This window comes from Diabrotica virgifera, chromosome 2 (assembly GCF_917563875.1).
Source record: "Diabrotica virgifera virgifera chromosome 2, PGI_DIABVI_V3a".
Classification (NCBI taxonomy): Eukaryota; Metazoa; Arthropoda; class Insecta; order Coleoptera; family Chrysomelidae; genus Diabrotica; species Diabrotica virgifera.
In genome coordinates, this window is record NC_065444.1 from 94,737,071 (window position 1) to 94,761,566 (window position 24,496).

Genomic DNA, 24,496 nt, shown 5'->3' on the forward strand with positions numbered 1-24,496 from the left:
TCAAAATCGTCTTTCTCAATTCGCACGTTCAACCGATGGCAGTTTAAACTTGAACGATGCTTGAACGGTGGAATTCGGCCGTTCAGAGATTTCAGAACTCAGTTCAGATGATTTCATGGACTACGCATGCGTGAAACGCTGACATAATATAAATATATCCTATTTTATTATATTAAGCCTAACGATAAACGATAACATTATTTTTGTTTTTATAATATTTATTTATAATTATTAAAATGACTATTTGACTATAAATACTTAAATTTAACTTTATTCAAAAACAGCATAAAAAGGTAGTTCAAAATGGCGACAGTTTTTTACCTTTTGCCATCTACTGGCATTTCTCGAAAGCTGTAGAACGAGCGCTGACATGAACGTGCAATGAGAAATGCATTCCAAACAAATCCGAAGATCACCGATGAACCTGGTTCAACTGAACCATAGATTACCGCAGGTATGAGAAATCGACCCTTAATAACGAATGTATTCTAAACATTTGCACATCAGAACCGACCGCCCGAGCACCTGAGGTCCAAGGTTACTGCTAATGCACGTCATCTGGAGTTTCGAAAGTTTTTGGGCACTAAGTTGATGTAAATATATTACTCGGGGGTTTTTGGAACCGTTGAACACGAATACGTCATCAGAACCCACCATCGGAGCACCTGGTGCCCATGGTAATCTTTTGGAGTTTTGGGGGCTTTCGGTTATAAATTGATGCAAACAGATTACTCGGATGGTTTTTTGAGGTTACCTACTGAATACGAATATGACATCAGAACCTACTCTTGGAACACTCTAGGTGTTTTCAGGGTGAACGCTCAGGGTGACTGCGCGTTTTCTTTTGGATTTTAGAGGTTTTTTGGCACTAAATTGATGCAACTAGATCACTCACAGATTTTGTGTGTTGATAAACACGAATACGCCATCAGAACTCACCTTCGAAAACCGAAAACACTTGAATTTACAGAAGATGACATGCCTTAGAAGTCACTCTAAGTACCAGCTAGGTGTTCCGAGGGTTGGTTCTGATAACGTACCTATTATTATTCAGCAACCTCAAAAATCCCCAAGTAATCGGTTTGCATCAATTTAGTACCGAAAACCCTCGAAACTTCTGAAGATCACGTGCTTTAGAAGTGATTCTGGGCATCGGGTGCTGCGGGGGGTCCATTCTGATGGCGCATTCTTGTTCAGCGAACCAAGAAACCCCCGAGTAATATGTTTGCATCAACTTAGAGCTGATAATCTTAGAAACTGCAGATAACGTGCCTTAACATTAACTCTGTGCACCAGGTGCTCCGGGGGTCGGTTCTGATGGCGTATTCATGTTTAGCGACCCCAAAAACCCCGAAGTAACAAAATTTGGCAGCTAATGTACTGATTTTGACATGTTTATGCACTTTTGGATGCATGGTATGCATTTTAAATGCAATTGTGCATTTCCATCCATTTGTCTGTTGAAGACTTTTTTCCAGACATCATCTTGAACACAATGCAAAAAGTTGTAAGTAGATAGGTGTTGTATTTAAAAATCGATTTATTCCGGTGTTTTTTGTTCTAAGTGCCCCGGTATATTTATAATCTACTAAATTAGATACTTTTAAAAGCGTATAATTATTATTGTTTATATAATTATTATATGTTTTTACATATAAATGAATATTCACTTGCAAAACTACATAATTTTTTTTCACTCATGTGAATATTTTAACTCACAGGACCAGGACCACAGTTTTACAAAAAATCACCAAACGATAAACTAGTGACATACGCGATAATAGAATGAAATCCAGGAGGAATAAAAAAAATGAGAAGACCAAGATCAAAGTAGCTGCAAGAAGTTGAAGAAAACATACAAAACACGGGAGTAAGATATTGGCAGAGGAAAACTAGACAGAAAAGATGGAGAGTGATTTACAATGATATTACTTTTTTATTATTATTTTTGCTCATTAGTTTTAACAGCTATTTACATCTGCTCCTCAACTTAACAGTTAAAATCACAAATATCTATAATATTTTTATGAACGTATTATTTTTCATGCATTCAACATATTCGTTAAATATACAATTGTGCAATACCAAAATTATCTAAAAATATACCAAGCTAAAATTAATCAGTAAAAACTTGAAACAAAGTAGCCATTAATCATATTTCCAGCGACTAAAATCTTGTTTATTGACTAGATCAAAGACTGATTTTATTGTGTAATTTAAAAAATTATTGCCCAAGTTCTTATGATTTTTTACTGCGGTTATAAAGGAAAGACCTCATCAGGTAAAATGAATAAATATTCTATAAATAAACCCTCGTGAAAAAAACTAATTAATAATACAAACAATATAGATAGTTATATTATATGCCGATGATTGTCATGGTCCAGTTCATTTGTCCCGTTATGATCTTCATATCGACGGTTGAAAGGCAAAAGTTACCAAACGCCAATTTGGCGATATTGACATATTATATGTTACCGTTAAAACCCGATTTCAGTTAAAACCCGAATTTACTAGGAAAAACTAGTTTTAAGGTGACACAGTAGCGATCAACAGGTAGCCAAAACGCGTTCCAAGATTACGGCTGTAATTTTGAATATTTTTTCGAGATATTTGGCACACGTATTCGTAATATAATAAAGAATGGCGGTACAGAGCCTAATTTGAAAAATATATTAATATGTGGAAATTCCTCTGTAATTAAATACAATATTAAAAAAACCAGCCTGTACCGCCATTAAGAAGAACAAAAAAATACACTTTCTTCAAATAAACTTTTTTATCCGATGCCTAGATTTTGTGTCATTTTGGAACTACTAATGAAATAAAAAATTTTAGTAGTTCCAAAATGACACAAAATCTAGGCATCGGATAAAAAAGTTTATTTGAAGAAAGTGTATTTTTTTGTTCTTCTTAATGGCGGTACAGGCTCTTTTTTTTTTAATATTGTAATTTTGAATATTTTTTCGAGATATTTGGCACACGTATTCGTAATATAATAAAGAATGGCGGTACAGAGCCTAATTTGAAAAATATATTAATATGTGGAAATTCCTCTGTAATTAAATACAATATTAAAAAAACCAGCCTGTACCGCCATTAAGAAGAACAAAAAAATACACTTTCTTCAAATAAACTTTTTTATCCGATGCCTAGATTTTGTGTCATTTTGGAACTACTAATGAAATAAAAAATTTTAGTAGTTCCAAAATGACACAAAATCTAGGCATCGGATAAAAAAGTTTATTTGAAGAAAGTGTATTTTTTTGTTCTTCTTAATGGCGGTACAGGCTCTTTTTTTTAATATTGTATTTAGTTACAGAGTATTCTCCACATATTAATATATTTTTCAAATTGGGCTCTGTACCGCCATTCTTTATTATATTACGAATACGTGTGCCAAATATCTCGAAAAAATATTCAAAATTACAGCCGCAATCTTGGAACGCGTTTTCGCTACCTGTTGATCGCTACTGTTTCCTCTTAACTAAGCGCAAGACTAAAATGATTTAGAATTGTTGAAGTTGGCGAAATAAAAAAGTTAGCTTCAAAAATAAAATTGATCCCATCAAATATGGGGGAAAATCGGGATAGGTTGAAGACTGAAACTGCCAGGAAATAAGCAAATATAACTTTTTATTGATATGATCAATATTTTATACCAATGTGTGAAACCTGTCAACGGAAGAAGAGTAAAAATATAAAAACAAAACGTAAGAGGTCTTGTGTCCAAACCTATATTGCATTCAGAAATGAATAGTCGCTGTCAGGTAGATTTGATCTATATGCAATCACAAGAGAATTGCACATAAACTATTCTAAATGAAATCCGTTCGCGATTTCTAGTTTTAACTGAATTTAGCAGTCAAATCTAGTTTTGACTAGTTAAAACTAGAATTTTCTAAAGCACTTAGTTAAAACTAGTTTTTCCTAGTAAATTCGGGTTTTAACTGAAATCAGGTTTTAACGGTAACATATATATCACTGAAATCAGAAAATTTTTCTGCGTCGATTGGTTGTACAGTCGAACCCGCTTATTAGAATACCGGTTAAAGGAATATCCCGGCTAAAGGAATAAAAATTTGAGGTCCCAAAACGTTTTTACTATGCACATATGATCGGTTATTAGAATATCCCTGTTATAGGAATACTTTCGCTCGGCGCGAAGGCTATTCCAATAAGCGGGTTCTACTGTATCCTCATGCGGCTACGATGAAGTTTTTGTCGCTTGGTTACTTAAAATAATTGATATTTTTAACAATTTTCGGCGACCAAGCGACTAGAATTTTGTAAATTTAAGAACAACTTTCATTTGGTACCTCTTCCATTTTTAAGTTTTTATTAGATTGTATTTTAAATGTTTGGGCGCGTAGTGATTTTTTACAAACAATATCTAGAGTTTTTAAAATGCTTAAGAAATTTTACCCTACCCGAAAATTTTGTTTTTGTCATTTATTACTTTTTTTCGCACATTAATTGAATACCATTTTTGTTTAGTTGATTATATCGAGATGTAACTTTCTTAAAAAAGATCAATAGTTCCTTCTTTCTACCGAAAATAGGTCGAAGTTGTCGCTTGGTAATAATTTACCTGCCGTTTTTTTATGTTTTTGTTGCTTAGATATAATATTATATTTCTTTAAAAAGGAAATTTTAAAAGAAATTTTATCATTATTGCACGTAACTTGTTCCGCAGTTTAGAAGGGATCCAAATCATAGTTTGATTTGTAGTTGGTAACAGAATACCGGTCAGTGTGCTTCGAAATTGTGGAATAGCTAAATATAATGGAGAGTAGAAAACGAATACATAACATCCTAAATCTAGCTCTGGCAAGAGCAGGGGCATCTACCAAAGATTTACCTTCGGTAGGTCCCCATATTTATAATATTTTAGTGTTTCTTATACCATATTAGTGTTTGGTGTTACTAACTTCTTCTTCTTCTGTAAGTACCGTCTCCTAATCGGATGTTGGATATCATCATCACTATCTTTACTCTATCTACCACTGCTCTGAAGAGTTCTATAGAACTGCTTTTAAACCAGTCCCTTAAATTCTTCAACCATGCCACTGACTTCTTCCTATACTCCCTCCGCCTCTTATATTTCCCTGTATTATCAGTCTTAGCATTTCATATCGCTGTCTCCTCATTGCGTGCCCCAGAAATTGTAACTTTCTTATTTTTAATGTGTTTATTATTTCGGATTATTTAACCAATTCTCGCAATACTTCCGTGTTTGTTTTCTTCTGTGTCCATGCTATTCCAAGCATCCTTCTGTAAAACCACATTTCAAATGACTGTAGCTTATTTATGTGTTCTTGTTTTAATGTCCAGCTTTCAAGTCCATGTTGCAGTATCTACATAAGCTAAAGTCTTTGTAGCAGATAACTGTTTTCATTTTTACAAACGCTTTACTGTTATATAAATAGGTCACTGGTACAATAGAAATATCTTAACATTTGCAAGTGTAGCAGTATGCCAAGAAATCAGTAAATATTTCAAATAAAATTTTATACATTTCACTGATCATGCATGTCGTATAGATAAAGACGACGCGATTCAAAGTAAGATTTGTTATTAATATGATAATTACTGTATATTATATTTTTTAGTTTTCTAGTTCAACCATTTTACCTGTTACAAAACATGAATGATTTTTGAATAGGTCATATTTCTGAAAATACATTCAAAAATTTATCGGGTTTGGTCAATTTTACCAGTTCCGATAATAAAAATTAGTCACTTTCAGTATTTTTTTCCAGTTGAAGGTAAAAAAATATAGTCGGTTGGTAACTTTTTCCTGGTTGCGATTTAGCAGAAAATATTACTAACCGACACTATTTCATAAAGTATTAAAAAAATAGATAGTCTACAAAGGGTAGTTTATAAAGTATCTAAACTACATTTAAAGTTCGTTGGAATTATGACAATAAAACCACTTAATCATGTTTTATGAATTTTTTTCCAAATTTTCAAACTTTAAACCGCTCTAGTGTAAAGTTAGCCAAATGTCGCTTGGTCATTTTTGCCTTTCAGCCGTCGATATATTCCTCTACTTTTTCTTCCCATGGCCTCCATTCCAATTGTCGTTATCCATCGTGTTTAATATGTCATTCTTGCTTGTCCATACCAAATTAAGTGCCTTTTCTACGTAAGTTAAGTATGTTTTCTGCCAGTGCCATTTTTCTTTTTATCCAATCATTTCTAATATTTTGTTACTCTACAAATTCTACACAAGAAATCCGTGTCGGTTGCTAATTTTATTATTCTTATTTAGTTTAGTTTTATATAGTGCTTCGTTTCATGTATCGTTATATTCCGAACCATAGCCTTTTTTTTTGTTTAGATCATTGGTCATAACGTCAGTCGCATAATTAAAATTATCGTCTTCTTTTACAATTAGCATCAAATTCATTCGCTTAAATCACAACATAAACTTAGTTCACAAAAGATAGAACTACCTACGGAAAAGTTGGGGTTAAGCCTGCCTGATTTGTATTTCTAGATTTCAAGAAAATTCTTCTTATAGTTATTGTCCTTAAGTACGATATACTTAGAGAGGTCCTTAGGAATGCTATAATTTAATATCACTAGATTTTTCATAGCAGCTAATATACTTGGCAATAACTTTAATGGCAATTCCTTGCAATTGTAACTAAGCTTATAGAGAGTTGTTTATACCAGGGCTGGAGGCTGGATCAAGTCCCTAAGAGCTGGAACAACTCTAAAGTAATCTTATTACACAAGAAAGGTGATAATCAAAAGTTGGAAAACTATAGGCCGATCAGTCTACTGTCACACCTGTTTAAAATACTCACCAAAGTCATAACTACCTGACTAACAAGGAAATTAGATGAATACCAACCATATGAACAGGCCGGTTTTAGAAAAGGCTATTCAACTTCCGATCACCTGTTAACCACAAAAATACTAATAGAAAAATGTAACAAATACAAGTTTCCAGTTTTTACAGCATTTGTAGACTACGAAAAAGCTTTCGACACTGTAGAACACACGGCCGTAATAAACGCATTGCAAAATTGTAGAATAGACAGCAAATATATTAACTTAATAAAAGAAACTATGAACCAAGCTACAGCTACATACTACCTAAATGAAAATGAATACACGAGCCCTGTACCATTAAACAGGGGAGTCAAACAGGGAGACATTCTACCACCCAAACTGTTCACCTTAGTTTTGGAGGACGAGTTTAAAAATCTAAATTGAAAACATAATGGAATAAACATCAATGGCCGCTACCTCAGTAATCTACGATTTGCGGATGACATAATCCTAATAGCTACTGACCTACAAGAACTGCAAACCACGCTTTCAGAACTACACACAGAATCTTCTAAAATAAGACTGAAAATTAATTTAAACGAAACAAATGTCATGCACTCCGAAGAAACCGTGACAATAATAAACGACAAAGTTATAGAAAAAGTTGAAGAATATATTAGGACAAAAAATAATACTAAATAGGGAAATTCAAACGGAAAAAATAAAAAGAAGAAGAAAATTAGCATGGGCAGTACTTGGCAAACTGAACTATATACTCAGAAATCAGCAAATTCAACTACATCTTAGATCTAAAGTTTTTGATGCATGCATTATTCCGATATTAACATATGGCGCACAAACATGGACAATCACAAAAAATAATATGAACATACTCAGAGTCACTTAACACGCGATGGAAAGAGCGATGCTTGGCATATTATTTAAGGACAGAAAAACAAACACATGGATAAGACAGAAAACCAAAGTCACCGATGTGGTACAAAAATCACTAAAATTGAAATGGGGATACGCTTGACATGTAGCTAGCAGCGATCTAAACAAACGGCACAGAACAATTCTAACCTGGAGACTATACCAACACAAAAGACCCAGAGGTAGAGTTACACAAGTTTGACTTGAATATTTGAACTTGACTTGAGTTTGACTTAATTTCAAGTCAAACTCAAGTCAATCCTTCTGACAAATATTTCAAGTCAAGTCAAACTGGTCAATCGTACAGGTTTGAAAATCCAAACTGTTTGTCAAACTAGTTTGAAAGAGTTTGAAAAATAATTTATTTAGTAGATATACTTTTTTGTTGAGATTGACATGTTAGTTGCCAAATAAGATAAGAAAATTAATAATACAATGAGTGCCACATAAAAGTAACTTAATACAGGAAGCGATTATAATCAAAATAGGGTCGTAAATTTAAATTTCTTGAAAATGATTCCTGAATGCTTAGAACTGCTTGCTGGCAAGTTTCGTTTTATCCATATAACTTTTTTATATTTGAGTGTTATTTACTAGATTAAAACAAAGAATTCGTTGGATAGTTTTTTTATCATACAAAGTGTAATTTAATCTACTTTGGGAGCGTTCAAATATTACGTAACGCAAGTTGTGGGAGGGGGTCATGTAAAATGTTACGGCGCGTTACACGGGGAGGGGGTAGGATGGTTCGAACAGCGCATTACGTAACATTGTTTTTTTTACTTAAATAAAAAAACTACCGAATTACAATCTTCCACCTTTTCAACTTTCGTTTATATTTTACATAGAACCCCTGGATTGTATTATATTGCCCCCTCACGCTCCGCTCATGATAGCACAAAATAGTATTCAAGTGAAAAAATCTTAAAATTTGTATTTAGCAGATCAAGCACAGTAACATGTGTCTCAATGGACAGCTCAAAATAAAAGGATTTGGAATTTTTATGATTTTCTTTTATTAAAAAAGGCATTTATTTATCTTAGGGCCAGTTCGAAAAAACATCTGGTACCAAGCTGCTAGTTCACTCGAAAATACAATACAAAAGTATTGCTGTATATTCGTTGGTATTTCTTTAAAATTCAAAACTAACCATTGGGTTATTAGACCTGGATCCTGCGTACCAAAAAAAAGTTGATTAATAGCAAGCTGAAAATTTGTTAATAGTTTAACGGCGTCTAGTCGGACAAACTTAGATGTACGGGAACACTGGAACGGTGGAAGTTTTAATTGTGGAACAGTTTAAAAATTTGGAACGTCAGATTACGAAAACGTCCCATGTATTTTGTCGGACATAACATCCAATTAATTTGTTACCCTTTCATTAAACTCTCATGCAAAAATCAGACTGCTATTACTAACCAACATGATTCCTGTCATTTGACATGTTCTTCATGTTCCACTCATTAAAATGCCCAGTTGGTGATAAACACCAGTCTGATTTTTGCATGAGAGTTTAATGAAATGGTAATAAATCAATTGGAAGTTCTGTCCGACAAAATACATGGAACGTTTACGTAGTCTGACGTTCCAAATTTTTAACCTGTTCCACAATTAAAACTTCTCCTGTTCCAGTGTTCCCATACATCAAAGTTTGTCTGACTAGACACCGTTAAGCTATTAACAAATTTTCAGCTTGCTATTAATCAACTTTTTTTGGTACGCGGGATCCAGGTCTATATGGTTTTATATCTACAATTTAAATTTATTTCGGATACAGGCTACAAATGTTGGTTTAAATTTTTAAAAAATCAATGTATAAATATGCATTAATAGTATGGTATAACTAGACCCAAACTCAGGCATCCAAAGTGAAAGTTATCCTCCAACACCAAATTGTTCTATATGGTCCACATAATGTTAAGAAAAAAGTCACACCATTTTGAGCGTCCGGTTTGGGGGGGGAGAGGGGGAAGAAATCGGTAAATTCGGAGTTTTTACGTTTTTCGTCAATATTTCTAAGACCATGCGGTTTCTAAACGATTCTACATGAAATTTAAAACAAAAAAGGTCCTATACATATTTGTTATAAAATCAACGGTTCCAGAGTTACGGAGGGTGAAAAGTGAAAGTTTTCGATACTTTTTATATTTTTTGGATAATTTGTAATATTATTTCTGATGAAAGAAATTATCTTTAACAGGATTGTGTTTTATAAATAAAATTTGCTATTTCAGTGGCATGTTAGTGATAAGCCCTTGAATAAACTTCAACCTCGCCACCCAATACCATCATCAATTGCCCAAAAAATATAAAAATATCTGAAACCACATTTCACTCTCCGTAACTCTGGAAGCGTTGGTTTTATAACAATTATATATAGGACCTTTTTTGTTTTAAATTTTATATAGAACAATTTTTAACATTATTTACGCTAAAGTATAGTGTTAGAAATATTGACGAAAAACGTAAAAAAACTACTAATTTACCGATTTCTCCCCTCCAAACCGGACGCTCAAAATGGTTTAACTTTTTACTGAACAATATGTGGACCATATAGAAAAATTTGGTGTTGGAGGAAGACTCTTATTTTGGATGTTTGGGTTAGGCCTTTTTTTGATTATGCATCGGGCCTTTTTTATTTCAAATTGAATGTAGAACATTTTTGTATAAAAGGTTGTTCATGCTAAACCGCATAGTTTCAAAAATATTGACGAAAAACGTAAAAAACTACGAGTTTACCGATTTCTCCCCCCTCTCCCCTTCAAACCCGACGCTCAAAATGGTGTGACTTTTTTCTGAACATTATGTGGACCATATAGAACAATTTAGTGTTCGTGTTGGATGATAACTTTCACTTTGGATGTCTGGTTTATGCCATTATTTGGATCAATTGTATCATACTATAAGACGCTATAAGCTTTCTTAAGGTGATACAGTAGCGATCAACAGGTAGCAAAAACGCGTTCCAAGATTGCATCTGTAATTTTGAATATTTTTCGAGATATTTGGCACACGTATTCGTAATATAATAAAGAATGGCGGTACAGAGCCCAATTTAAAAAATATATTAATATGTGGAAACTACTCTGTAATTAAGTACAATATTAAAAAAACGAGCCTGTACCGCCATTAAGAAGACCAAAAAAATACACTTTCTGCAAATAAACTTTTTTATCCTATGCCTAGATTTTGTGTCATTTTGGAACTACTAATGAAATAAAAAATTTTAGTAGTTCCAAAATGACACAAAATCTAGGCATCGGATAAAAAAGGTTATTTGAAGAAAGTGTATTTTTTTGTTCTTCTTAATGGCGGTACAGGCTCGTTTTTTTAATATTGTACTTAATTACAGAGTAGTTTCCACATATTAATATATTTTTCAAATTGGGCTCTGTACCACCATTCTTTATTATATTACGAATACGTGTGCCAAATATCTCGAAAAAATATTCAAAATTACAGCCGTAATCTTGGAACGCGTTTTCGCTACCTGTTGATCGCTACTGTTTCCTCTTAATAATTATTATCCTAACTGGCGCGTTTATTGGGTTTTATTTATCTGTCTGCGGTTTAAATATCATATCAGCCAATACATTTCTATGTTCATTGAAATTTGTCAAAAAAATTTTTTTGGACCTTGTTGGGAGGGAGATCTCCCCTACCCCTCCCCCACCCGTTATTCCCCCCTCCCTCGTTGATCCGCCACTGAACAAATAAACACTTTTCAAACTGTTTGAAGATGTTTGAATTCAAGTCAAACCTAAAGATATCGAAATCAAGTCAAGTCAAACTTTTTTATACAAAAAGTTTGATTTTCAAGTCAAGTCAAGTTTGTTGAGTAAAATCAAACTAGTTTGACTTGATGCATCTCTACCCAGAGGCAGACCTCCTATGAGATGGACAGATGATCTGAAACGTACTGCCGGGAAAAATTGGCTACAAGTAGCGTACAACAAAAAACAATGGAACGGAAGACTTAAAGAGGCTTATGTTCAGATGTGGACGTAAATGGCTAGACGAACAAGAAGAAGAAGAACTTTAATGGCCCTCAAAGAGATGAATTGACAGAAGAGTGGACAAAGCGCCAAAATGCTGAATTGGTGACTGTATGGTACTGAAAACATCGTCAGACATATTAAAACTAACCACCGAATGAGATGGGAAGGGCATGTAATAAGATCACAAGAAGAGAAAGTGTTAAAGATAGTGTTTTTTGAGAGACCAGACGGTAGAGGATCAGTAGACCGTCCCAGAAAAAGATGGAAGGATGATGTTGAAGCCGATTTATGGCACAACAATGGGAAATGGAAGTAGAAGATCGTAGAAAATGGAGGGTTATAGTGGATGCGGCGAAGACTCGCCCCCCAGTTGTAAAGCCAGTCAAGAAGAAGAAGAACCGGAAGAGTAACTTTAATAATATCCAACTTCTAATTGGAGAAGAAACTCAAGAACAAGAAAAATGACAGATTGTTGAGTTCATTTAATGCTAGGAATACAAAAAAAAATAAACTAATTGTTTTTCCTTGTTTTACTTTTTCTTTAGGACCGTATGCCAGTGTTTTTCTATCGCCTCCCAGGGGTGTCATCGACTGAAACAAAAAGTTGAGGTTCTTAAAACACAATTTTAGTGGGAAGGATGTGCTTGTTTGTTTTTCAAAAGTTTATCAAATTGTGGTACTATTTTTGAAAGGTTACGAATCAAATCATTTTCTAATTGCAGTCTATTTCTCTTTTTAGTTTTAATGTCTACCATTAAAGAAAATGTCAGTTCACACAAGTATGAAGTGGCGAATTTTACTAATAATTTAAGAGCTTTCCTTGCCACCTCTGTTCATTGGTGTTTTATTTTTATCCAAAATACGTCGACACTTTGCGAATAAAATTCCATTTTAAGCCTGCCATCAGCAGCTAAATCTAGAAGACATTCTTTCATTTTTTTTGTTGACATCAGTCAGATCTATTGATGTGTCCAACAAAGGGTTTAGAATCCATCTACGCCTGTTTTCAGATTCAGAGTGCAACTCTGGAAAGTATGTCAAAAGTTGTCCTTGTAAATTATGCAAGCTCTGTATAAAGCAAAGATTGTGAGCCGATACTTCAAAACTTTGGTCTGTTGCATTATCTTCCATCTGTCTTCTGAAGACATGGAAAATACTCAAACATTGTGTTTAGCAGAGAGGTTGCCTACAAGCGAAGTTTTGTGTGAAATTCTTTTACTTTATTTTTAGCTGTTAAAATATCCTTTTCTCTTCCTTGAAGGTTTTTATTCCACCTTGAATTGTTAAGGTGGCTAAAAAGATCTGTCAAAATGCTAATTTCAAGAGCCAATAAGGTCAGAAAAACCGTAAGCATATTTAGATTTTGCATCTTGTAAGAACATTAACAATTCAGCTCTCAGTTCCAGAACTCTTATCAACACTTTCTTTTGGATAGCAAACTGACCTCTGTGTGATAAAGGAGATTTTGATGAAGCGAGTCCATATCTTCACACACGATTCTGAATAGCCGGGTTTGCAAAGCTTTACTGATAGAATTTACAATTTTTAATACCTCCTTGAGCACGTTATTTATATCAGAAGGTACTACCTTAGAGCCTGTCGATGAAGAAAACAGTGTCCAGAATATGTTTGGCATTATCGATTTTATTTTGCAATGAGTCCGCTATTTTTGCCATTCAAAGTTTTAAGGCCATCGCTACAACAAAAAAATTTTTTAAACAAAAAAAAAATTAAAATTAGGGAACACCCGGATTTGAACAGGGGATCTCTTCATCTGCAGTGGAATACTCTTCTACTGAGCTATATACGCTGTTGACTAACGTACTTTTCAACTGGATCTAAATGCTATTGCATTATTTTAATTTAAAACTGCTTAAAATTCAAAATAAAACTCAATGCATTTGTGTAAAGCTATTGAATATTGCGTTGTTATCGAGTTCTGAACTATTCTGTAATTTTCAGATGTCTGGCTAGCCAGGAAGTATGTTTAAAATCCAGATTTTTTGGACATAGTGACAAAGAGATAGGCTAAGAACAAGTGAAGTATATAAAACGTTTTAATAAGTATATGAGTAATATCAGTAATCTAAAATTATTTTGAAATAATAGTGACTACAAAAAAAATTTAAAATTCTAAAATATTTAATATTTTTGATAATGAGTGTATACTTGCTTTTCTGCTTGTAAGTACAACTTGCTTTTCATTATCGAGAGCACAGCAAGTGAGTGACCTCAACAAAAAAGACGCCAAGATGAATGCTCTTGACCTTTAATGCAATTCGTAGTGTGCGGAAATAATTTTAGCTTGAAACAAAATAACCCATTAACAAAATGCACTAGAAAGAACTGGTATCGACGATTTTGGTTCGTTGTAATAAAAATAAAAACAGCTATTCATTGTTTAAAAAATGGTTTACTGTATACCGTGTGCAAATATTAAATTGTGTGACATTTTTTCATTTTAATTAATTAATTAATTAAGGCGATTGATATGCTGATAGGTTATACATGTTAAACTGTAAGAGTATTGAGTTAGTAGATGCACTTAAATACAAAATACAAATTAAGTTAAAAAAATTAACAAAGCCAACTAAGCCCATCTAGTAAGATGTATCTAGACCAGAGATATGTTAAGGATAAACCGGGCTAGTCATATGCCACTCAATGCATCGAGGTGTAACGCCGACATAGGATTGAGTGGTCTAGCCATCTTTGTCTGTCACATGCGCGGGATCGCTTGGTTAAAAAAGATAGATAGACCACCGATCGACTGTTTCCATGCTGTTTCCGCGTTACGTTTTTTTGGTGAGTATGCATTGTCTTACGCTTAATATGTCAATGATCTAGACCCCCTTACTTGATGGTCTCCAATACACGGTGTACGCAGCTTACGACGTCTATTAGATACCACAGGCTAAGTCGGTTGTCCCTACAATTCACTCCGTAATTTGAATTTGTTTTAGAATTACTCTTTTTTAACTATTTTCTGTTGTTAGATAGTTTTTATCCTTCAAAATTTATTAAAAGTAACGAAAAGTAAAAAATTTTCCTGCGGCGTGACGTTGTGCAAAGCCTACAGTCTCTATTGGAGACCACAGCCTTAGAAACCCGAAACCCTCAAACGCGTGAACGCATATCACAGCAGATAAATAACAGTAAAATGCACAGAATAGCGAATATACCAAATGAAAACATAACCATCAACGAATGTTGGTACGATATACAAAATTCAATTTTAGAGGACGTAAAGAAGTCTTTAAAAATACTTACAATATTGGCAAAATTGAATGGATGACACAAGAAATTCTAGACCTGATGGAAGTTAGACAAAAAATACAAAAATTGAAATATAATCAACTACCGTGAAATCAACAAAGTCATAAGAAGAAAAATTAAACAAGACAAAGAATCCTGTCTCGAGAATTCAAATAAAGAAATATAAGACTTCCAAAAAAAAAAACTAAGAAAATGTGTTCTTAGAATAAAAGCAATAATTGTTAACATGTGTTTTATTAAAAAAATGATTATCCCTTGAATTTTTAAATAAGGAATTTTTAAGAACGGATCGAATGGGACAGAACATTAAACAGAACGAGATCCTATAATATTTACAAGAAATAATGAGGAAATAAGAATACCTACCATACATGACAGGATTATCAGAAAAACTGAAAAAGATAGAAAATAATTGCAACCTTTCAAGACATCCAAAACAACAAATACATTGAGATCCATTTTTTTTAAACTAAACCTAATCATAAACAAGATAGAACAAAGAATTATATTTATAAAATACCTTGTGAATGCAACATTTTTATTTATCTGAAACATCATATGTTATATACGTGAACATATGTGAACATCACTTTTATATCAAAAATAGAAAATTTGATAGATCCCAAATATATAAACACGCATTGGAAAATGAAAATATAGTTCAATGGAAAAAATTCAAGTATAGTTCTAAAAGAAACAGATGGTAAAAGAGAAAATCAAAGGAGCGGCCCTAATTATTTTAAATGCGTCCAATTGCGCCGCAAATTCCTCGGTAAAATGCAGTAGGATCTGGTTTCCAATATAGTTCAGAGAAATAAGGAAAAAAATATCCTGTTGGTGATAGGTGACACAACCCCCTCCAGGCCGAAACCAAATTTTTTGAATAGTATGGACATCTTTAATAATAACCTATATATTTCCTGCAGCCGATTTTGATGATATACATAGTTGTAAACAAATGAATATCAAAAAACGGTAAATTTTCGCTTTTTTCGTCTATTACCAAAAAGTTAAACATTTTAAACAAATTTGAGAGTAAGAAACTTATAAATTGTATAAAAAACTTCAATATGGTTATTGGTTGTTTAGAAAATTGCAAAATAAATCATAAATTTTTAGTTTCTATAAATATTCATAACTTCTGTAAAAATTAACTTAGAACCTTCTTATTACACGGAATGCTGAGACTTCTGGTGCTTAAATCTTATCCTAATAGTTTAAAAGTTATTTAATTTGTTTATGCCAAATTAATTTTTTTTGTAACACTATAAGTCAGAAAATGATGAAGTTATAGTAATACTTTATATGGTTTATGAAAGAAGAAGATTTACACTATTAATTTAATTAAAAAAAATGACAAAAAATAATTCTAAATATTGCAGAATTATTTTGCAGAAACATGTGAATTAAAAAAAGACGGGGATACCTTCATCCCTAATTGTCTTAGGACAATTGTTTTTCTGACAAAATGTTTATAAAAATTTAGTCTTTCTAAATAAGAAAAAAATAATTTTTCTACGGGTAACGGTTAAAAAGTTATTCCAATTGTTTATAAGTAAGCAGAAAATCGACATGTTTTTGCAAAATAATTTTACACTGTTTAAAATTACTTTTTGTCATTTTTTTAAATTAAATTAATAGTATAAATGTTATTCTTTTATAAACTGTCCGAAGTATTACTGTAACCTCATAATTTTCTGACTTACAGTGTTGCAAAAAAATGAGTTTGGTATAAACAAATTAAATAACTTGTAAACAATTTGACCAATTGCTTTAAAATTTAAAATATAATTTAAGTACAAGAAGTCTCAGCATTCCGTGTAATAAGAAGGTTCTAACTTAATTTTTACATAAGTTATGAACATTTATAAAATCTCAAAACTTATGATTTATTTTGCAATTTTCTAAGCAGCAAATAAGGATAGACATTCTCAAAGACATTCCCATTAAAAATAGTTGATTCTCAAATTTGTTTAGAATGCTTCATTTTTTAGTAATAGACGAGAAAAGCGAAAATTTACCGTTTTTTGATCTTCACTTGTTTATAACTATGTATATCATCAAAATCGGCTGCAGAAAACATGTAGGGGTAAGGATCCTATTATGAGACCCGTTCCTAATATGAGACCCCGGTCTTTAGAGTCTTGTAAGTGCTGCAGCCTGGTGACTGGGGTAAAAACTTAGCTATGGTAGTGTTTCTAGTAGGCTGTGAACAAATCGAGGGTCTGTGATTTAGTATTACCAGTCGGTGAAGTTTTTAAGTTTTTTGCGAGTCAAAAGTTTTTTAATCGGTGTAGCTCAAACTGAACTTTTATTTTTAAGGTGAGAGAGAAAAAATCACCTTAGTAATTAGTTGATAGCTACTTAAATTGGTTACAGAAACACGCAATTATAGTGGCGTAAAAACCAATCCTAAACTTAAAATATGGACTAAAAAGTTCACACGTGGTTGCTCCTAATATGAGAACCTCAAGTGCAGCGGCGGCCGGCCAGGTGAAGTAGGTGAAGGTGATCTTCACCAAAAAATATAATCAAATTGAGACAAAAAAAAAATAAAAAAATATAAGTAGCATTATTATATCTAAATAATGAAATTAATTATAAACCTATTTTTTTAATTAATCCAAAAATTAAAAAAGAATTTTAATATGTAATCCAAAAATTAAAAAAGAATTTCAATATGTAATCCAAAAATTAAAACTGTAGGTCCTTGACGGTCAGATACTGACCTGTGTCATTTGACTTCTATGACTCGAGCAGAGTTAGATGAAGGCGTAGATGAAATTTCGGCTCTCGGCTGCACAAGCGTCAACGGTTGTCATGGCAACGTGACGTCATCATATCGGCACTGGTAGTACCCAAATTAGCAAGTGCAGATGAATTTAAAAATAAGTCCGCCGTATTCACCTCGTAAAATTTTCTAATAGTGGATGCGTGCTATGATGGGCAGTATTCGTTTTTTTTTCGGAAGATGGAAAACCGCAAATCAGTTCAGCTGGCTAAAGGCTTTTTATGAGATTTAAATGATTTTGAGTTTACATTTTTAGCAGTTTTTATCGACATGTTTCATATTATAACAGATATTTTATATGACGTTCTTAAAAAAAACGTCCCTAGATATTCATTTTTGTTTAAACTAGATAAAAAGGACTCGTCAATTAATACGTGATAAAAGAAGTGAATAATTTTTTAATTCTGTTTTTGACAAAGCAAGCACAATGACCGTTATTAATACTTTGAAAAGATCTATAGGTGTGATGATGGTATGAGCACGAATGCAAATTCTACCCAATTTTTTTATTTAATATATATATTTTAATGGAAATGATTACATTTTCAGGATTGTGATGAATTAAAATTCTTTGTGAATTGTGATTGTGATGAATAAGCTTAGCAGATATAACAAAGTTTGGGTCATACAGTTTGATCATTCCTTCCGACGCTTTTCAAAATTTATTTTGAGTTTTTGGCAAATATCTACTAAAACTCAAAGACTTAAAAGAGAGCTCTGCCTTTTTTATGCTGACGGAAATTTAAAAAATGGTAATTTGCAAGAAATGGTTATAAAATTACAACCAATTAAAGACATTGTTACAGAAGCCTATAATTTGTTTTGTTTAATTCTGACAATTCCATCGAATACCGTATCTGTAGAAAGAGAAGTTTTTCGTTCTTAAAAAGGCTAAAAACTTTTAGTTTATCCTTTCTATGAAGATATAATTGATAGTTTTGCTTCCATAAACGATCAAAGACTCGACTTGATTTATAAAAATTGATTAAGTCAGTTTTATTAATCTATCTAATACATACTGCTTTTTTGTTTAAGTATCTCTTCATCCTCGTCTCTAATATAAGTGCCATAAAAAAGTTTTCAAGTTGTTAGGGCCCTAAACTCTAAACATTTTTTAAAGAATTTTTAATGAGATTTGGGCGCGTAATAGGTATAAGTATACCGAAATTTCTTTTGGGTCCGGCAGACTTTCCTCATCTTCACCACTTTTTTAGGCCACGAGCCGCTGCTGCTCAAGTGTGCCTAATATGAGATAGGGTACTGTAATGTTTTGAGTATAGCATCATGTATTTTTACTTTTTTATTGGGAAATAAGCCACAATTTAAGTTAAAAAGCAAATTTATTGACGTTTATACTTCCAATTTCTATTTTTAACTTAAATTGTGGCTTATTTTCCAATAAAATAGTAAATTGCATAATATACCACAAAAAAACAGCTTCAGAACAATAGAATCATGTCTACAGGATGTAATACAGTTTATATCCAGAACAATGTGTTAAAATAATTTGTATCACCTTATTAACATGTATAACGTGGTGTCTCATAGTAGGATACCACATGGTCTCATATAAAGACACCTTTTTTTAAATTGGGAATTTTGACATTTTGAATAAATTAATTTATTGTTAAAAAAATGTTAGTTTAAAATTAATTTTGAACCTGTTGCAATATAATAGCATAATTATCTGACATGTATTGAATTTAAGACTTCTTGAATCCATAAACTGTACGATTACCAAGAGTTTTAAAAAAAGGGTCTCATATTCGGATCCTTTACCCTAGGTTATTAATATAGATGTCCATACTACTCAAAAAAATTTGGTTTCGGCCTGGAGGGGGATGTGTCACGAGAAAAATCTTATTTCTCTGGACTAATAATAAAAGAGGAAATTATTAGAAAAAATTACCATTATTAGTACATATCGAGGACATATCATATTTATGGTTTAAAATAATATACACATACACTCAATGTTTAGTGATAATATTCAGAGTAAACTAAATGGAAGGCCAAATACTTACCATGTCGGGATAGTATCATGAGGTTTTTTCTCTGGATTTGTGCTCACGATTTACTTATGGGATCACTACCTGCAGAATTTTACTGTTATTATTGCATGTGGTTGTCTTTTCAAAGACAAATCACATGCTATGATTTTTGTGAATGATCTAATGAACTATCTTCAAATAAAGTCGTTCCAGGAACGCCTTCAAATTGTCAATATAAATGAGTCAGATAAAATTAAATTATTAGAAGAATTTAAATTTGTTTAATTTATTAATATTTTGTATTTTGAGAATGATTTCCAGTAAACGTCAAATAAACTCAATTTTATAGTAAAAATGTCAGTTATTCCCAAAAATATTGTAAAATGCTACCAAATTAATTAATCACCAAATTAATTAAGCACTAAATGCAAAACGACGAACCAACAAACCTTTTTTGTGACTAATCAAAAAATAGCCAATCACTATTACACACATATTATGTACTAATTACAATTTATATTGGAACAATGCGCGAGAATACAGACAAATATATTTTTATGGTTTTAAAAATGTAGAAGTGTTGCAAACGTGATCCTAATGGTATTGTCGTGTCATTTAATATACAATATGTCCCACTAAGTTGGAACCATATGGAAAACTTTTTTATTAGTAATTTTACGAAAAAAAAATATTCTTCATACTTAAATAGCATGTTGTAAAATTTTGCATCTTCTAAAATCTAAAATACAATCATCAGATATGAAATTTTATCAATAGTATACGAGGTATGTCAAATAATATTAATTTCGCTCAAGAGTAGACTACCTTTATATTTTACAATATCGAAAACTGTTATTAAGAAAAGTTATTTGGAATTTATTTATTATACTGGAATTTATGCTAACTCCGATATTATTAATTTTACAAAAAAAAGTTATTCTTTATAAAAAGTTCATGATCTAAAAACAAAGATGCAATCATAAAATATCATATTTTATCAGTTTTGTATGAGGTAAGCCAAAAAATATGAATTTTGCTCAAGAGTAAAGTACCTTTATAATTCACAATACCTCGTATTTGACATACCTTTTTTGACATACCTCTATTGACAAAATTTTATATCTTATGATTGCATCTTAGCTTTGAGACCATGTAGAACTTTTTATAAAGAGTAATTATTTTTCGTAAAATTAATAATAACGGAGATATCGTAAACAAAAATTATGTTGGCTATCCGTAATTTGAGAAAAAATTTGATTTTTTTTTTCAATTAGAGTAATATAATTGCATATTATAACATAAATTTTAATTCCAAATAATTTTCTTAATTACAATTTTCGATATTGTGAAATATAAAGGTATTTTACTCTTGAGCGAAGTTCATATGGTTTGACATAACTCGTATATTGTTGTTAAAATTTAATATCTGACTTTATATAAAGATTTTTTTGTTGTAAAATTAATAATAAAAAAGTTTTCCACATGGTTCCAACTTAGTGGGACATATTATATTGCATGTCTGTCAAATAAAGTACCTACATATTTTTAGATGGTTATTACCTTTTTAATAAAAACAATTCAAGTAATAGTGGACTCAATGGAGTTTTTACTTACGGAAAAAATCAAACAAGATAGAACTTGTTATAATTTGATTTAGAAATGTGTTATAAACAATATATCAAACAGGTATACTCCAAAAGCGGGTGCTTAATTTTTATTAATCAAATGAACAGGAAAGTTAGTTGTTTTTTAAAATACCTACGAAAATATAAATTTTCAAAAATACTGACGCAACCATTGAAAAATTCAGCAAATTTTACACAAACAAACAGAGACAAAGTTTTTTTCTAAAATTAAATCTACCTCATCTATCATTTTTTGTTTAAAACGCTCGAGTCACAACGTACAGGCATTGGCGCACTGTATGGCAGCGTTCGAGCACGCGGTTGATTTAATTTAACATAACTTTTTAACTAATTGATCGAATTAAATTTTAAAAATTGGAAATAAAAGGAGAACATTAAAGCTGTTTTATAGTTATATTGCAAAGAAAGAAAATGTGCATAAGTATAGTGTGGGCGGAAAGTGGGACGTGGGACTCACATGAATTTTGTTTAAAAATGTGTTACTCATACAATTTTACCTGTACAAAAAATGTAATTTTTAAAACTTCGTAGTTTTACAGAATCACTACCACTTTCAACAGGATATTTCTTAAGTTTAAAGCTACTTTGAAAATTAAAGAAATAACTGATTTTTGAGACAATTAAGAAAAGGAGAAGAAATGTGATGCGAAAACCGAGAAATATCAATTAAAAAAATGTTTATACACTGTCATCTTGTTTTCTGTACAACTTACCTAAAATACAGTTAATAACAAACTTGAAAAATAATAAAAGTTAAAAAAAAATTTGAGCTCTTATACACATACAGTACTTATATCTGCGTAACTTGGAACCTATGGGAAACTTTTTTATTATCAATTTTACAAAAAAAAAATTATTCTTAATAAAATGCTCTGTATGGTCTAAAATCTAAGATATGAGATTTCAAATTTTATTAATTTTATACGAGGTATGTAAAAAATATGAATTTTGCTCTAGAGTAAAGTACCCTCATATTTCACAATATTGAAAAATGTTATTATAAAAACTTGTTCAGAATTAAAAAGTATGTTTCAATATCCAATTACTTCTTCTAATTGAAATACTGTGAACTATAAAGGTACTTTACTCTTGAGCAAAATTTATATATTTTAACATACCTCGTATAAAATTGATAAAATCTGATATATGATTGCATATTAGTTTTTCACCATGCAGACCTTTTAATAAGGAATAAGATTTTTAATAAAATCGTAACAAAGACAAATTACGAGATATTTTTTGACATGTCTCGTATAAAATTTATAAAATTTGATATAATATGATAGTTGCATCATAAATTTTAGAACATGCAGAGCATTTTATAAAGAATACCGTTTTTCGTAAAATGGACAATAAAAAGTTTCCCATATGGTTCCCAGCTACGGAGACATATCAAGCATAATCAAAAACAAAATAGAAACATTATTGATCAAAGTAAAATAATGAATTCACCAATAATCTTTAGAATTATTTATACAAGACAGCTTTTATTGTTTTTACAATTATTAAACAGTTAGCGGCTAAATCTGTGAGTTTAACTTTTACTATTTACTTTAACACTTTAACATATTTATCAACTCACAAAAAAAGTTTTAGAAAAATATAAGCTTGTTTAATTTTTTCCGAAACAATTCATGTTTTCGATCTACATCGACTCCCTTATAACTATGAAGGGACAACAAAATAGCAAAAAAGTATTGCGGATATTTCAACAAATTCATTTCAATTTTTTGGTAAAATATAATTATGTATAATGATAATGTATAGCTTACAAAAATATATTAAAATATTATATCATATAGGAAATAATATAAAGCACGAAAATAAGACGAGTATATTAAAATTATCTTACCACAATAAATCTCGACAAAAATATTCCTATATATATTTTTCACCGATATTAACAGAACTGTGGGCTTACTTTAAAGATCGAAGTTAATTAGAATAAGTAAACAACATAAATCCACACCTTATATTCGTAAAGCAAACATTACCTGCGTACACAAACACTGTACCGCGAAGAACGTGGACCAATATTCGCGAAAGACTTTTGTAAGGGATTATTAATGACCATGAAGTAAGGCTTAAGAAAGAGGATGTAACGACTAGAAACACAGGTACCAGTTCCCCCTCCGAAATTAAGGAAATGTCAAAAAAATACGTCGTCCAAAACAAGACCACGATTGACGAGACGATTGTGAAATTTATTGAATAAATGATTTTTAAAAAATATTATATCTTTAAATAGCTATATTTGTCCCATCACATTAAAAAGAAAAACATTTTTTTTTATTTTTACTAAAATACCATCACCGAGTACCGAGTTGTGCAATCAAAGCGGTTAGTTTTATTATTTTTTTATCTGCGTCCTAAACAACAGAAAATAATTATACTGACATCAATCACTTCTAGGCCTGGATCCCGCGTACCAAAAAAGAGTTTATTAATAGCAAGCTGAAAATTTGTTAATAGCTTAAAGGTGTTTAGTTGGACAAACTTTGATGTACGGGAACACTGGAACAGGGGAAGTTTTAATTGTGGAACAGGTAAAAAATTTGGAACGACAGATTACGAAAACGTCCTATGTATTTTGTCAGACAGAACTTTCAATTGATTTGTTGCCCTTTCGTTAAACTCTCAATGCAAAAATTTCTATTTACAACCAATATAATTCTAACATGAAGAGAAGTATCCATATTTCTCAAATGTGGTCTCGAGGTAACGAAATACGTAGAGTTTTTTGTACTTCGTTTCAATATGATTCTTGTCATTTGACAGGTTCTACGTGTCGTACTTATTAAAATGCCCAACATTTATCGGACAAACATTTTTTCATATATTATTATAAATATAAAGTTTGCTATTGAATAAATTTAAAAGCAACCTGCTAGTTTTTACAATCATAAACTTGTCAGGATAACACCAACACGTTCCACAATTAAAACTTCCCCTGTTCCAGAGTTCCCGAAAGGGAACATCTCAAACATACATCAAAACTTTTCCGACTAGACACCGTTAAGCTATTAACAAATTGTCAGCTTTCTATTAATAAACTTTTTTTGGTAAGCGGGATC

At 31.5% G+C, this 24,496-nt stretch overlaps 2 protein-coding genes across 5 annotated transcripts in view; both read right to left on the reverse strand.

The window, feature by feature from the left end:
• Positions 1-23,421, reverse strand: part of LOC114330390 (ABC transporter G family member 23-like) — a 132,768-nt gene extending 109,347 nt beyond the window's left edge. Inside the window, exon 1 of the mRNA XM_050643870.1 lies at positions 23,275-23,421. The gene's annotated coding sequence lies outside the window, so the exon portion shown is untranslated. The remainder of the gene's footprint in view (positions 1-23,274) is intronic.
• The window catches only part of LOC126880132 (ABC transporter G family member 23-like), a 384,411-nt gene extending 360,893 nt beyond the window's left edge, over positions 1-23,518 (reverse strand). For 2 of the 4 annotated variants that reach the window (XM_050643859.1, XM_050643860.1), the window contains exon 1: positions 19,810-19,879. The gene's annotated coding sequence lies outside the window, so the exon portion shown is untranslated. Of the gene's footprint in view, positions 1-19,809; positions 19,880-23,416 lie in introns of those variants that run through there. The other 2 variants (XM_050643864.1, XM_050643856.1) reach the window with 2 other exon arrangements.
• Between the last annotated feature and the right edge of the window lie 978 nt (positions 23,519-24,496).